Source organism: Cherax quadricarinatus, chromosome 92 (assembly GCF_038502225.1).
Source record: "Cherax quadricarinatus isolate ZL_2023a chromosome 92, ASM3850222v1, whole genome shotgun sequence".
NCBI classification, from domain to species: Eukaryota; Metazoa; Arthropoda; class Malacostraca; order Decapoda; family Parastacidae; genus Cherax; species Cherax quadricarinatus.
This window is the reverse complement of record NC_091383.1, coordinates 14,240,863-14,254,899: the sequence shown is the minus strand read 5'-3', so window position 1 is coordinate 14,254,899 and position 14,037 is coordinate 14,240,863.

The window sequence follows — 14,037 nt, the reverse complement described above, 5'->3', positions numbered from 1 at the left end:
CCTTTTCCATTTTATTTAAAAGCACTTTGGGGCTAATTTTTCACGTGCCCCGAACCTTCCTTTAAATCCCTTTTTCTACCACCTTTTTGGGCAGGGCCTTTTCTTTGGCCCAGTTAGTAAAGGATTTTTCCTTTTCTTGCCCCCCCGAAAGAGCGCCGGTAAATTCACCCCAACTGTGGAAATGCACCCAAAAATTTTTCTCTTCTTTCCCAATGTTTTTTTTGGAACTTTCAACCCCTTTTTAGGGTAAAATTAATAATTTGTTACCAACCTTATTTTAAAATTTCCCAAACTTTGGCAGGAAGATTTTGGAATTTTAATTTTTTTCCCCCCCAAAAAAAATCCAATAGAAAACTTATTTCTTCCTGCCCGTGGCGGGGCGTTTCCCTAGAAATTTGTCCTTTGGTTTTGGGCAGCCATAAAACTCCCATCCTCAGTTTATGTGCGGGACTTGGTTACAAAGCTCGAAGGTGATCCCTACACTGCAACAGTGTAAAATTGTTTTCCCCGATTTGGCCATCCAGCAAAATATTGCAGATCCTCCCGAATGCCAAGTCTGTGGTGCCGATGATCTTTCCCAAACCATCTTGCAATGGGCCTCCCTCTTGCCTTAATTGTCATGAGGCTCACCCCCGTACTCTCGCCTTGCCAAGTCTACTTAAATGGCGAGATACCCTTACCTCAAAGAGGCGAAGGTCTCCCTTATGCCATGAAGTTTCTCATCTCCGCCCCCCGGGGAGACACCTAGTGTTTTTTTTCCCCGTGTTTAAAACCCCCACCATTTCCCGGGTTCCATCTTCCAGCCTCCTCTGGGGTTTTCCCTCTCCCATAGTCACCCCTGATTCTAATTTTTTTTGTTTCCCAAACCAAAACTCCCTCTTAAGGCTCAGTCTTTCTCGCTTCTTCATTTCCCTAAAAAAGCCTAAGTATGGGCGGATCTTGTCGACCCCTTTCCTCCCAATCACCCCCTATACTTCCCCAGAAGTAAAAAAAAGTCCTTTAACCCCCCCCTTTCCCCTTTTTCCCCATCTTTTTCCTTCCCTGTTTTTTTTGCCTGGTTTTTCCCCCTCTCACTGGCTCTGTTACAAGTGTGAGGCCCCACCCTCCTCATGCCTTCCTCCTTTTCCCCTCCCAAGTTTCTTCCTCTTTTTCCCCACCCCCCAGGTTTCTGCCTCTTCTGCCCTTTTTCCCACGCTTCTTCTCCATTTTCCCTCCACCCTCTCCCCCCCTACCTTGGTACAGTCCATTACATTTTCAATTTTTCTCATCCTCCCCTACCATTTTTAAATTTTCCCCATCGCGTCTCTAAATTTTCCTAAACCTTGAAGCAATCTCTGAATATATTGCAGAACCAAACCATCAATGGACTCTGATCCACCCTTTTTCCCCTTTCTCCCCTCTCCTCCATCCCCCAACCCCCTTTTTTCCACGGGCGCCCCCTTCCCTTTCCCCTTTGCTTAAACTTTTCCCCTACCCTCATGTGGATTTTTCCCTAACCCACCCTAGTCCTGGGGCCATATCTGCGTTTCAGATATCTTTATCTTTTCCAATCAGGGCCCCTATTTCAGTGGAATATATGCAGCCTCAGTTAATGGGAATTGAGTTTCCCAGATTTTACTCCCCCAGTTTTCCCCTTTTTGGTGTTTGCTTCAGGAACCAGAAATTATACTCTGCTGTTATCTATTCCCATCTCAGGCTAAAATTTTATTTTTTTTTCTTCAGTTTTTTTTTTCCTGATGGGCCCCTTTAATGAAATGCCCTTTTTCCCAAACACTGATATTCCATACCATCACCCCATTTTTTTTGTCTGTTGCATTACACGCGGCCCATATCCATTCTGGGTGGTTTTGCTCTGTTCCCCTATATCTCTCTCCCATCCCCAGGCATCAATCTTTTCCCCGGATATTTCCTTTCTTGTTTTTTCATTACCCCAGCTTCTTTCCTTGGTTTTTAAATGCCCATCTTTTCCCTTCGGGGAAAATTTTTCACGGGATTCCTGTGGCATTCAGTTGGGGTTTTTCTTGCTACCCCCCCTCCATGTTTTAAATACAGGTACTCACACCCATTTTGATCCTCGGACTCCCCCCCTTCATGGGACCCTCCCCAGTCTGCTCTTCCTCCCCCAAATTAGACTTACCTGGTCTTTTTCTCCCGGTTTTGACGGTATCTTTTCCCTGAATCATTTTTTTCCCCCCTTCATTTTTCACCCCCCTTTTTCCGTTTTACGCGGGGTTTTCAGGAAAATTTGGGAAACCCTTTCCCCTTTTTTGTTTTTGTAGGTTTTTCCTCCTCCATTGATGAGCTTTTACACTTCTCTTCCCCCGTTTTAACCAAAACCTCCATTCTATCCCCCAAACTTGGGCAGGCTTTCCCGGAAATGCATCCTTGGGTTTTTTCCATGCAGCCCTTTTGGAAATCGCTGCATGGGGGGAGTCCCCGGTACAATAGAACCACAGAAAAACTTCTTGTTTTTTGCAAAAAACCCCGATCCTCGCTGTGTCATCTGTGATGAAAAAGCCCCCTTGCTGTTGGGATTATGCCCCAAATCACCTCTGCTTCCTTTTGGGGTGCAGTCTGGAAAAAGTACGAAAATTTGAGTGGTAAATATTCCCCTGACCCGGCCCCTGTTCTGGGGGTCCCGGTGTTGTTAGAAACCCCCTTTGGGTGTTGCCAATGAAACTGGCAATCATCTGGCCTGTATTTCCCCAGGGGCTCCATCTTCCCCCTCATTTTTCTCCCCCAAAAGTCTGCGAGAGTTAGCCCCCTTGGACTTTTCTTCTCTCAGAGAAGAACAGTATAATGTGCCTTTACACTTCAAAAACTGGGGGCCCTCTCCACTTCCCGATCTTTGGGCCTGGGCGACACTTTCCCATCCGTATGCTACAACTTTTTACATCGGGCGGCCCTTGCAGTCCTTTACCCCTTTTCAAACTTATTTGGTAAAAAGGAGTTCTTCACAGCTGGGAAATCTGCCATTTTCCCCCTTTCTCCAAACCCCGGGCCCTTTCGGGCCCTGAAGCCCCTATCCCCCATTGCTCTTCCCAATTCCCAGTTTGCAAAGTGAGGGAAAACCCTAGTAAATAACATTTAGTTGGTTTTTGGGACAACAGTCTCTCCACCCGTCAATTTTGGCCTTCATGGGGGACGTTCTACCATAGACCCCTTACTACACTTGGATCCTTGTTCGTAATCCCTTTTGGGGGCCATCCAGTTATTAAAAAATTTTTTGGCCCCAGAAGGCAGGGCCACAACTTGGGGTATAATATTTTCCCCAAGCCCCCCCTTGGGGCCCTTCGGGCAATCTACCATCCTTCCTTAAGAACTTTTTTGATGACTTTTCCCGTTTTGGGGTTAATAATGTCCCCCCCAGCGTTTTACCCAAGCTAAAAGGGGGTGCCCCCCGGGATGTTTCTGAGCACAAACTTTTCCCCTTTTCCCAAAAAATTATTTGGCCTCTAGTCTTCCATCAAATTTGGGTCATCACTCATGTTGAGGGCTTCACTGTGTCTGTACGGGCCCTTGACTGTCACCTCATTACAGTGGTCGACTGTTTTTTCCCAAATTGGAGCCACCACCCCCAGGGTTAAAAATTTTCCAGCACAAAAACCCCCAAATTCTTTCACTAGAGCTCTGTCATCTCCAATCATCCTTTGTACCTTTTGGCCCAAACCATTAATTTCCGGGGCCTTTTTTGACCGTAGGTTACCCCAAAACCCTTCATATTACCTCTCTAAAACAACTTGTCACACCCGGCTAAACCCTTTTTTAAAAACCCCTTTCTCATCTTTCTTTGGGGGGAGCTGATCTAACCCTCCTTCTCCTAAATTCCCCCATTTTTTTAAAACTTGATTATCGTGACCACATCAAACCCAAGACCTTCTACTCTATCTAGTTAAAACCCCTATTCATCCCCAAAAGGATTCGTTTATCCCGGTGCTTTTCATTTTCCCCTGGGGGGCCTCTTAAAGTAGCGTTTTCCTTATCCTTTCCAGTGATGCCCTTTTGTTTCCGCAACTATTTTGCAGCTTTCGATCTCTGCAATCCCCCCTTTTATAGAATGGTCATTTTGATTTTAAAGTAGAATTCTTTATTTGTTTTAACCCTTGTTTACCCCACCCCTTTCTCTTTTTTGCCTTTTTGCTCATCTTCCCCAATTCCCACCTTTCTATGTTGTGTAGCATCTTTTTTCCCCTCCCCCCTCTCGAATTTTCAGCTTTTTAAGCCCTTTTCTTTCTCTCCCTTGCTAGAAACCCCAAACTGTTTTGGTTGCTTCCCCTCTCTTTTTTTTTACCATTCCTCTCATTCTCATCCCATTGCTTGTACACAGATGGCTCTGGTTTTCTGGGGGTAGGATCGCTGCAATTTTTCCCAGCCCAGGAAATGCGAGGCATTTACTATTTTTTAAAATATTTTTACTGTAAAATTGTATCCCATTCTTGCACCTTATCCGTTGCATCTATGCCTGTGTCATCATTTGTGGTTGTCTAAATTTTTCCTTGGTCTTTACGGGCTACACGGGGAAATTTGATACCCTCCCCCCTTGTCCTCTTTTCCCTTTGGCAAACCCACATCTTTCCCAAGCATAAAGATTTGTTTTTTTTTGGGGCCCCCTGGTCTTTGACGTCGGGGCAATGAACGGCAGACACTGCTGCCCCAGTCAGCATTACATGACCTACCATTTTTCATATAAATTATTCCATTTAGGGAACTTTTTTTGCTGCTGGCTCCCCAACCTTCACCCCCGTTGGCAGCAACTTTGGTCAACTGTGTTTGGAAACCTTCAATCTAATAAAACAAATTATGGGGTTACGGGGTCTTTTGTCGCCAGTCCCGGGGGTTGGGGGAACTACTCTCCCCTTTTTGCTTGGATACTCGTCTTACTCATGGATATCCCCTGGAGGCCCCCTGCTCCTCTCTGGGGAAATGTAAAAACTCCATTACCAGTCCCGTTCTGTTGGACTGCCCCCCTTTATCAACGGGGCCCGGAATTTTTACCTCCATCGTCGTCTTCCCTCTGCTCTCTCTTTCCTTCCCTTCTGGCGGGTGGACCCACCTTTCACCCGGACCCCTTTTTGTTTTTCCCCTCTTATTTCCCTCACCCTTTTCCCCCCTTTCCACCCCCCTTTTCTCCCTCCTTCCCAACCCCCGGGTTTTTCTTAACCTGTATCATCCCCCCCCTTCTCCCCCAATATCCCCTTCCTTCCCCTTGCAGTGTATGTTGTGGTTAGGCTTCTTTTTTTTTAAAAATAATAATTCAAACCCAAGCCAGAAAAAGCTGGTGGGCCTACATAAGAAGAATGGGCCTGGTGGGGGGTGTGCACCCTGTAAAAAAACCCGGGACTCAGTGTTGCATTGGGGGAATTTTGCCCATCTTGGTAGTCCTTTTTCCCACAATGCCCCCGAGGTAAAAGTACCTCACCCCTTGGTGGTTTGGGATTCTACTGTTCCCAAGTGATAGTTCTAACAGTGATGGAAGTGCCAGTGAAAGTGAATTTCATGGTTTTAAAGGGGTGTGCCCAAAGTTTTTGGTGTGGAAATTTAGTGATTTTTAAGATGACCCGGGGCCTCTACCTCTGTTTGCTGGGCATCTGCACGTTCCCTGTACCAGGACGAAAAACTTTTCCCCATTTTCCAGGACACAAATCGGCAGTAAAATTGATAATGATGAGATTTCAAGTTTTGAAAATACCCTCGAGTTTCGACAGGGGGAATTTCCCAAATAAACGGCGGTATGTTCGATGCAGCTTTCCTTTCCCTAAGGGATTTTGCCCCTTTCCCAAGGAAAAGGGGGAAAAATCGGGGGGTTACCTTGGTTTTACAAAACCTGACAGGGGGAAGGGCGTTATTGTTAAAAGGGGGGTTTGTGTAATGTCGTGGGGAAAGTGATGGTGGGGGTTGATGCTGGTGGTGGGATGGGTGGTGGTGGCGGGGTCATGTGGCACCAGCAGTGGGCCATGGTACCGACGCTGCTGACCCCGGGCAAAACCAAAACCTGCACCCCCCAGCCTGTTTAGCCCAACCTTTCATTTTCAATTTAGAACCCACCAGCAGACCGCCGGATTGGCGGAAAGGTACGATTTTTTCCCCCCACCTTTTTAAAAAAAAAAACCCCCCCCAAAAAAAAAAAAGAATTTTTTTTTTTTTGGGCCCCGATGGATACATACTTGGGACACCATTAAAAAATTTTTTCCCCCCCCCCGGGGGGGGGGGGAAAAAAAAATTCCCCTTTTTTTTTAAATTTTTTTTTTAAAAAATTTTTTTAAAGGAAAATTTTTTCCCCCCTTTTTTTTTTTTTTTTGTTTTTTTTTTTAAAAAAAAAGGGGGGGGAAAAAACAGGTTATATAAGATAAGAAATGTTTCAAAAAAAAAGGGGTTTTTTTTTTTTTTAAAATTTTTTTTTTTTGATTTTGTTCAAAAAATTTAAAAAATTTTCCAACCCAAAAGGGGGAAAAAATTTTTAAAATTTTTTTTTGTTTAAAAAGGGGGGGGGGTTTTTTAAAATTTTCCCGGCGGAAAATTTTTTGGGGGGGGGGTTTTTTTAAAAATTTCCCTTTTTTTAAAGGGGTTTTTTTAAAAAACCCCCCCCCCTTTTTTTTGGGGGGAAAAGGGGGGGGAAAAAAAAAGAAAAGGGGGCCCCGGGGGGGGGGGGTGAAAAAAATAACCCTTTCTTTTTTAAAAAAAAAATTTTCCCCCCCCCAAAAAAAAAAGGGGGGAAAAAAAAAAAAACCCCCCCCTTTTTTTAAAAAACCCTCAAAATTTTAATGGACAAGTGTGACATGCAGTTGGGTTTTTTTTAAAAAAAAAAAAAAAAACCCCCCCCCCCCCCAAAAAAAAAAAAAAAAAAAAAAAAAAATATTTGGGGGGGTTTTTTAAAAAAAAAAAAAAAAACAACACCTGCCTTTTTTTAAAAAACCCCAAAAAGGGGTTTAAAAAACCCCCCAAAAATTTTTTGGGCCCAAAAAAACCCCCAAAATTTTGGGGAAAAAAAAAAAAATAAAACCCCTTTTTAAAAAATTTTTAAAAACCCCCCTTTCCCTTTTAAAATTTTTAAAAATTTTTTAAAAATTTTTTTTTTTTTTTTAAAAAAAAAAGGGGGGGGAAAAAAAAAAAACTTTTTTTTTTAAAAAATTTTTTTCCCCTTTTTTTTAAAAAATTTTAAATTTTCAAAATTTAAAAACCCCCTTTTTTTTTTTTTTTTTTTTGGGGGGGCCCCCCCTTTTTTTTTTTTCCCCCCCCCCAGGGGGGGTTTTTCCCCCTTTTTTTTTTTTGCCGGAAACCAACCCCCAAACCCCCCCCCCCCCGGGGGGGGGTCCCTTTTAAAATTGGGGGGGTTTTTTCCCCCCCTTTTTTTTTTTTTAAATTTCCCCCCCTTTTTTCCCCCAAAAAATTTTCAACCCCCTTTTCCTTTTCCCCCTTCCGTTTTTTTCCCCCCTTTTTTTTTAAAAATTTTACCCCCCCTTTAAAAACCCTTTTTCCCCTTTTCCCCCCTTAAACCGGGAAAAAAACCCCCCAAACCCTCCCTTTTTGGGAAATTTTTTTTCCCAGGTTAAAGGAACCCCCTTTTTTTTCCCCCAAAAAAAACCCCCTTTTTTTGGGGCCCCCCTTTTTTTTGGGAAAATTTTCCTTTCCCCCCCCCCCCCCCCTTTTTTTTTTTCCCCCTTTTTTTTTTTCCCTTTCCCTTTTTAAATTTTTTTTTTTTTTTCCCCAAAAACCCCCCCCCTTTTTTTTTTTTTTTAAAAAATTTTTTTTTTAAAAAAAATTTTTTTTTTTTTTTTTTTAAATTTCCCCTCTTAAACCTTTTTTTTTTAAAAATTTTTAAAATTTTCCCCCGTGCCAAAAAAACCCTTTTTTGGGGGGGGGCCCCCCCCCTTTTTTTCCAAAAAAATTTTGGGGGGGAAAAAAAAACCTTTAAAACGGTTTTCCCCCCCCCCCGGTTTCCCCCTTTTAAACCCCTTTTTTTGGGGTTTTAAATTTTTTTCCCCCCCCCCTTTTTTTTTCCCCCCCCCCCTAACCCCCCCCTTGTTAATTTTTTTAATTTTTTTTTTTAATTTTTTTTTTCTTTTTTTAAAAGGGGGAAAACCCCCAAAAAAAGGGGGCCCCCTTTTTTTCCCTTTTTTTTTCCCCCCCTTTTTTTTTTGGGGGTTTTCCCCCTTTTCCCCCCTTTTAAAAAAATTTTTTAAAAAAAAACCCCCCCCGGTTTTTTTTTTTTCCCCAATTTGGGGGCCCCTTTTTTTTTTTGGGGCCCCCCCTTCCCCCCTTTTTAAAAGGTTTTTTGGGGTTTTTAAAAAAATTTTTTTTAAAAAAAAAACCCCATTTTCCCTGGGCCCCCCCTTTTAAAAAAGGGGGTTTTTTAAAAATTTTTTTCCCAAAATTTTTTTTTTAAAATTTTATTTTAAATTTTTTTTTTAAAAAAAACCCTTTAAATTTTTTTTTTTCCTTTTCACCCTTTTTTTTTTTTTTACCCCCCCCTTTTTTAAAATTTTTTAAAAAAAATTTTTTCTCCTTTTTTTCTTTTTCCCCCGGTTTTCCCCCTTTTCCCCCCTTTTTTTGGCCCCCCGGGGGGGCCCCCTTTTTTTTTAAAAACCCCCCCCCCCAAAATTTTTGGCCCCTTTTTTTGGGGGGGTTTTTTTTTTTTAAAAAAACCCCCCTTTTTTTTTCCCCCCCCTTTTTTTTTTTTATTTTCCTTTTAAACCCCCCTTTTTTAAAATTGGAAAATTGGGTTTTCCACAATTTAAGGGGGTTTTTAAAAAACCCCAAAACCCCAAATTTTTTTTTCCAAAAAAACCCCCCTTTTTGGCCCTTTTTTTTTTAAATTAATTTTTTTTTTTTGGTTTTTAAAAAATTTTTTTTACAAAAAATTTTTTTTTTTTTTTTTTTTTAAAAAAAGGGGGCCCCTTTTTTTTTTCCCCCCTTTTTTTTTTTTAAAAATTTTTTTTTTTCAACCCTTTTTTTCTTCCCCCTTTCCCTTTAAAAACCCCTTTAAAAAAAAAAAATTTTTTTTTTTTTTTTGTTTTTTTCCCCTTTTTTGGGTAAAAAATTTTTTTTCCCCCCCCCCCTTTTTTTTTTTTGGGGGTTTTTTTTCCCCCCCCCCCCTTCCCCCCCTTTTTTTTTCCCCCCCCTAAATTTTTTTTAAAAAAAAAAAAACTGTTTTTTTTCCCCCCAAAAAAAAATTTTAAAAAAAAAAAAACCCCAAAAAAAAAAGATTTTAAAAAAAAAAAAAAAAAAAAAATTTTTTTTCCCTTTTTTTTAAAAAAATTTTTTTTTAAATTTTTGGGGGGAAAAAAAAAGGGGGAAAAAAAAATTTTAAAAAAAATTTAAAAATTTTCCCCCCCCCCTTTTTTCCCCCCCCGACCCCCAAAAACCAAAAATTCCCCCCCCCCCCCCCTTTTTTTCCCCAAATTTTTTTTTTCCCCGGGAAGGGCCCAAAATTCCTTTTAATTTTTTTTAAAAAATCTTTTTAAAAAAAAGGGGGGAAAAAAAAAAATTTTTTAAAAAAAAAAAAGGGGTTTTTTAAAAACCTCCAAACAAAGGGGTAAAAAAACCCCCCTTTTTGGGGGGGGGGGAAAAATTTTTTTTCCCGGGTTTTTTTTGGGGGTTTTTGGGGAAAAAAATTTTTTTAGTTTTTTAATTTTTTTCCCTTTTTTTAAAAAAAAAAATTTTTTTTAAAAAAGGGTTTTTTTTTCCCCCAAAAGGGGTTAAAAAGGGGGGAAAAAATTTTTTTTAATTTTCCCCCAAAAAAGGGGGAAAAAAACAAAAAAAAAAAAAAAAAAATTTCTTTCATTTTTTAAAAAAAAAAAAAAAAAAAAAAAAACCTTTTAAAAGGGGGGGGGAAAAAATTTTTTAAAAAAATTTTTTTAATTTTAAAAATTCCCCGAAATTTTTTTTTTGGGTTTTTTTTTAAAAATTAAAATTTTTTGGAAAAAAATTTTTTTTCTTTTTTTCCTTTTCCCTTTTTTTTAAAAAAAAATTTTTTTAAAAATTTTTTTTTTGATTTTCTTAATTTTTTTCCCCTTTTTTTTTTTTGCCTTTCCCCCCCTTTTTTTTAAAAAAAAAAATTTTTCCCCAAAAAAAAAAAAAAATTTTTAAAAAAAAAATTTTTTTTTGTTTTTAATTTTTTAAATTTTTTTTTTTAAACGATTTCCTCATTTGAGTGTCAAATTTAAATTTAAAGGGGGCCCGTAGTGTTTTTGCAAAAGTTTAAGGGCTTTTGGCATTCCCAACCCCCTTATTTTGTATTTTTGTAAATTTTGGAAAAAAGGGAAATTGAAACAAAAATTTAAAAATTAATTTTTTAAAAAAAATTTTAAAATAAAATTTTAATTTGTTTTAATTTTTTTAACCCTAGACAACTAAATTTTTTAATAAATGTTTTAAAATTTTTTAATTTCTCTAGTTATTAGCCTACCAGTTGTAATCCTGAAACACTAATAATTCTTACAAATTCTAAGGGAATAATTGGCCCGGATACTAACAAATTTTTTTTAAAAAACCAGTAACAGGCTGGATGCTGAAGGGGGCAGCCCTTTTCCCAAAGTATTCACGGGAACCCTCAATTTTTAGAATCGCATTTTTTGAAATTAAATGGGGCCTGTGGGGATCTCTTGACCCCAAGGTGTTGGAAAATTTTTCCAGTTTGACGTACTATTAACTTTTGGGGTAAAAACCCCTTTAAATTTTCCCTAATCAAAATTTTTGAGTTTAGTCTTTCAAAAACCAGGTGGATGTATGTACCTGACTGAATCTCTTGACCCAAGGGAGAGGGGAAATCTTTTTTATAAGTTCTAGCTCTAAGACCCAACACAAAAAAAAAGCCTAGTGTCACAATTAGGAAGTATGATTCTATTTGATGACGAAGAAGAAAGAGCAACTACAGCAGAAGTGGCTGAGCCTAGTGAACCTCCGCTCACACCTTCCCGCCTCACTGACACTATAGTACAGAGTGTAGCTGGTAGTATGACTCAGCCACATACTAGTACAGTGTATGCTACACCTGTTTCTACTTATCCTAGACCAGATCTAGACTCTAGAGATGACTGGACGAGGTGCTTGACTTAAGGACTGTCCAGATCACGTTAGATTCCTTACTCCTCCATTACCCACTGGTCCTATCTCTCAGGAACAGTTTGATAGGTTTGAACGCCTCATTATTTTGCAGACTGCATAGAGCCACAGAGGAAATTGAATTAAGAAGATTTATAGAGAGAAAATATTCGTCTTGGAAGACAACAGACTGATAGATCACAGGACACATTTAATGTGCAGAAAGCTGCATCAATGGTTCCTAAGTTTTATGAGAGTGACTTAGACACCTATTTTGATGTGTTTGAGAACCAGGCACGTGCTATGAACTGGCCACATAATCACTGGGCTACCTTGTTGCACACAGCTTTGACAGGAAGAGCTCAAACTTGTACTGCTGCTTTGCCATTTGCCAAGTACATTAGTTATGATGCTGTCAAACAAACTATTCTAGAGACATATAACTTGTTACCCGTAAGTTATCAACGTGCATTTCGTACGTTACAATGACGACAAGATCAAACTTGTGTAGAGTTTGCTAGTAAGAAAAAAGTTGCATTTGAGAGGTGGTGTAGGTCTACCAAGTGTAACAACTATGACAGCCTTGTTCAGTTGTTACTACATGAAGAGTTTAACAACTGTATGTCTGCTGACTTACAAGAATATCTGATCGATCATACTACCTCAGATATTCTGGAAACTGCAGCTTTAGCAGACAATTATGAGATTTCTCACAAACTTGTACGTACTATAAAACAGAGAAACAAGGTAACTAAAAATTGTCCTAGAAGTTGGCAACCTAAATCAGCTGCTCATTGCCGGCCTGATGTACCTGCTACTGTAACTTCTCGTACCTTTACCTGGAAAACACATAATCCTGAATCTGTCTCTGTGGCTAGACAGAAATCTGATATCGAGAAGAAGAAAGTTATTTGTACCTATTGTAACAGAAAAGGACATGCTAGAGAGTATTGCTATAAGTTAGAAAGAGATACGAGAGAGAGTCGTGCGGCTGGCGCCCTTACTCAAGTCGTATCCTCTTCCGAGCAACAAAGGCACCAAAACCCTAGTAATACTTCTGATCCTACTGTTTTAGATAATATTACTCAGGATAGATGACTAGCGTCAGAGAGTGTATCTGACAAAAAGATTCGTTCAGCGATGAGTCCTTACTTTTCGAGAGGTAAAGTAGGATTTGACGAATCACATCTAACTGAGATAATTACTTTCAGAGACACTGGCAGTTATCTCACGTTATTAAGAGAAGATGTACTGCCCATAACTGATGATACCTATTGCAAGATAGATGTATTGTTAGAAGCCTATGGAGGGGCTGTTATAAAAGTACCTCTTCATAAAGTTTACATTGAAACAAGCTATTATACTGGTTATATTTCAGTGGGTATATCCAGTGGAGTATTTCCTATCAGGTCAGTGGACTTGTTGATAGAGAACGATATCCTTCATGCTTGTATATGTAAAGAACCACTTATGATTCATAATAACACTGATGATAATTATGCCATTGAAGCTTGTAGAGAAAAGCCTATTTTATTTCCTCTCAGTGCAATTACTAGAGCTATGTCAAAGATTCAACAACTATCCCTGTCTCCTGTTGAGTTAGTGGATGACAATGATTTGGGCTTGAATATGTTGTTTAGTGATGCTCTGCGCCCAGGATCATTAACACCGGTGTACTGATGGAGAAAAATACATGTAAGTTGTCAGCTGATAGTGTTTCCACCACAGTCAAGCATCGCGTAGTGTTACCAGTTACATTTCGTGAACAAGCCATTGATTTTGCTCACAATACTCCCCTTGGAGGACATTTGGGTGTCAAGAAGACACTCGGTAAACTAGCTAAACATTTTACTTGGCCAAAGATGAAGGAAACAGTAGCTGATCATGTGTGATGTTGCCACGTGTGTCAAGTGACAGGCAAACCAGCACACACACCTCCACCTGCGCCTCTCATTCCTATCACCGTCGATGGTGAACCATTCTCACATCTTATTATTGATTGTGTTGGTCCTTTGCCTAGAACCAAACTAGGGAACCAATAATTATTTACTATTATGGACGCTGCAACACGCTATCCTGAAGCTATTCCTATGAGAAAAATTAATGCTCGTGTTATTGTGAGAGCGCTGATGAAATTTTTCTCCCAGGTTGGATTGTCACGAGGGATACAATCAGATCAAGGATCTAATTTCACTTTTAAGATCTTTCGAGAAGCATTATCCCACCTAGGAATAAAGTCTGTACTTTCAACCACTTATCATCCACAGTCACAAGGTGCTCTAGAGAGATTTCATCAGACATTGAAGTCTATGATGAGAGCTTATTGTGAACATTTTTCTAGAGACTGGGATGAGGGTATAGCTTTTCTTCTGTTCGCTATGAGAGAAAGTGAGCAAGAAAGTTTTGGGTTTAGTCCATTTGAATTAACATTTGGACACCAAGTGCGTGGTCCTCTCGCAGTGTTAAAAGACGTGTGGACAGGAAAATCAAATCCATCATTGAGTACTTCACCTTCATTAATGCAGCAACATTTGACAGCCACTAGAGAGCTAGCTTCGAAAAACCTAGTTTCAGCCCAAGCTAGAATGAAGCAACATTATGACAAGCGTGCTGTCTCTCGCTCTTTTAAAGCAGGAGATGAGGTGACGGCTCGGAAATTAGTACCAGGTCATGCTCTACAAGCCAGGTATGATGGTCCCCTGGAAGTAGTGAAAAGGCTTTGCGACGTAAATTATTTGGTACGTACGTCTTGAAAAAAGAAATCTAATCATGTGTACCATGTTAACCAGCTTAAGACATACTATGCTAGTCCTCTACCTACTACATCTATTCTTCCTAGGACAGAGGAAGAAAACATCAGTCTACCTGACATCTCTAGAGGTATAGAGGTGCGTTTAGAAAATTCAGTGACTCTACAGTCACTAGATGATTTCCTTAGTAACCTTGGGATTGATACAGCTGGTGATATTAAAAACATGATTTTGCATTTCCCAGAAT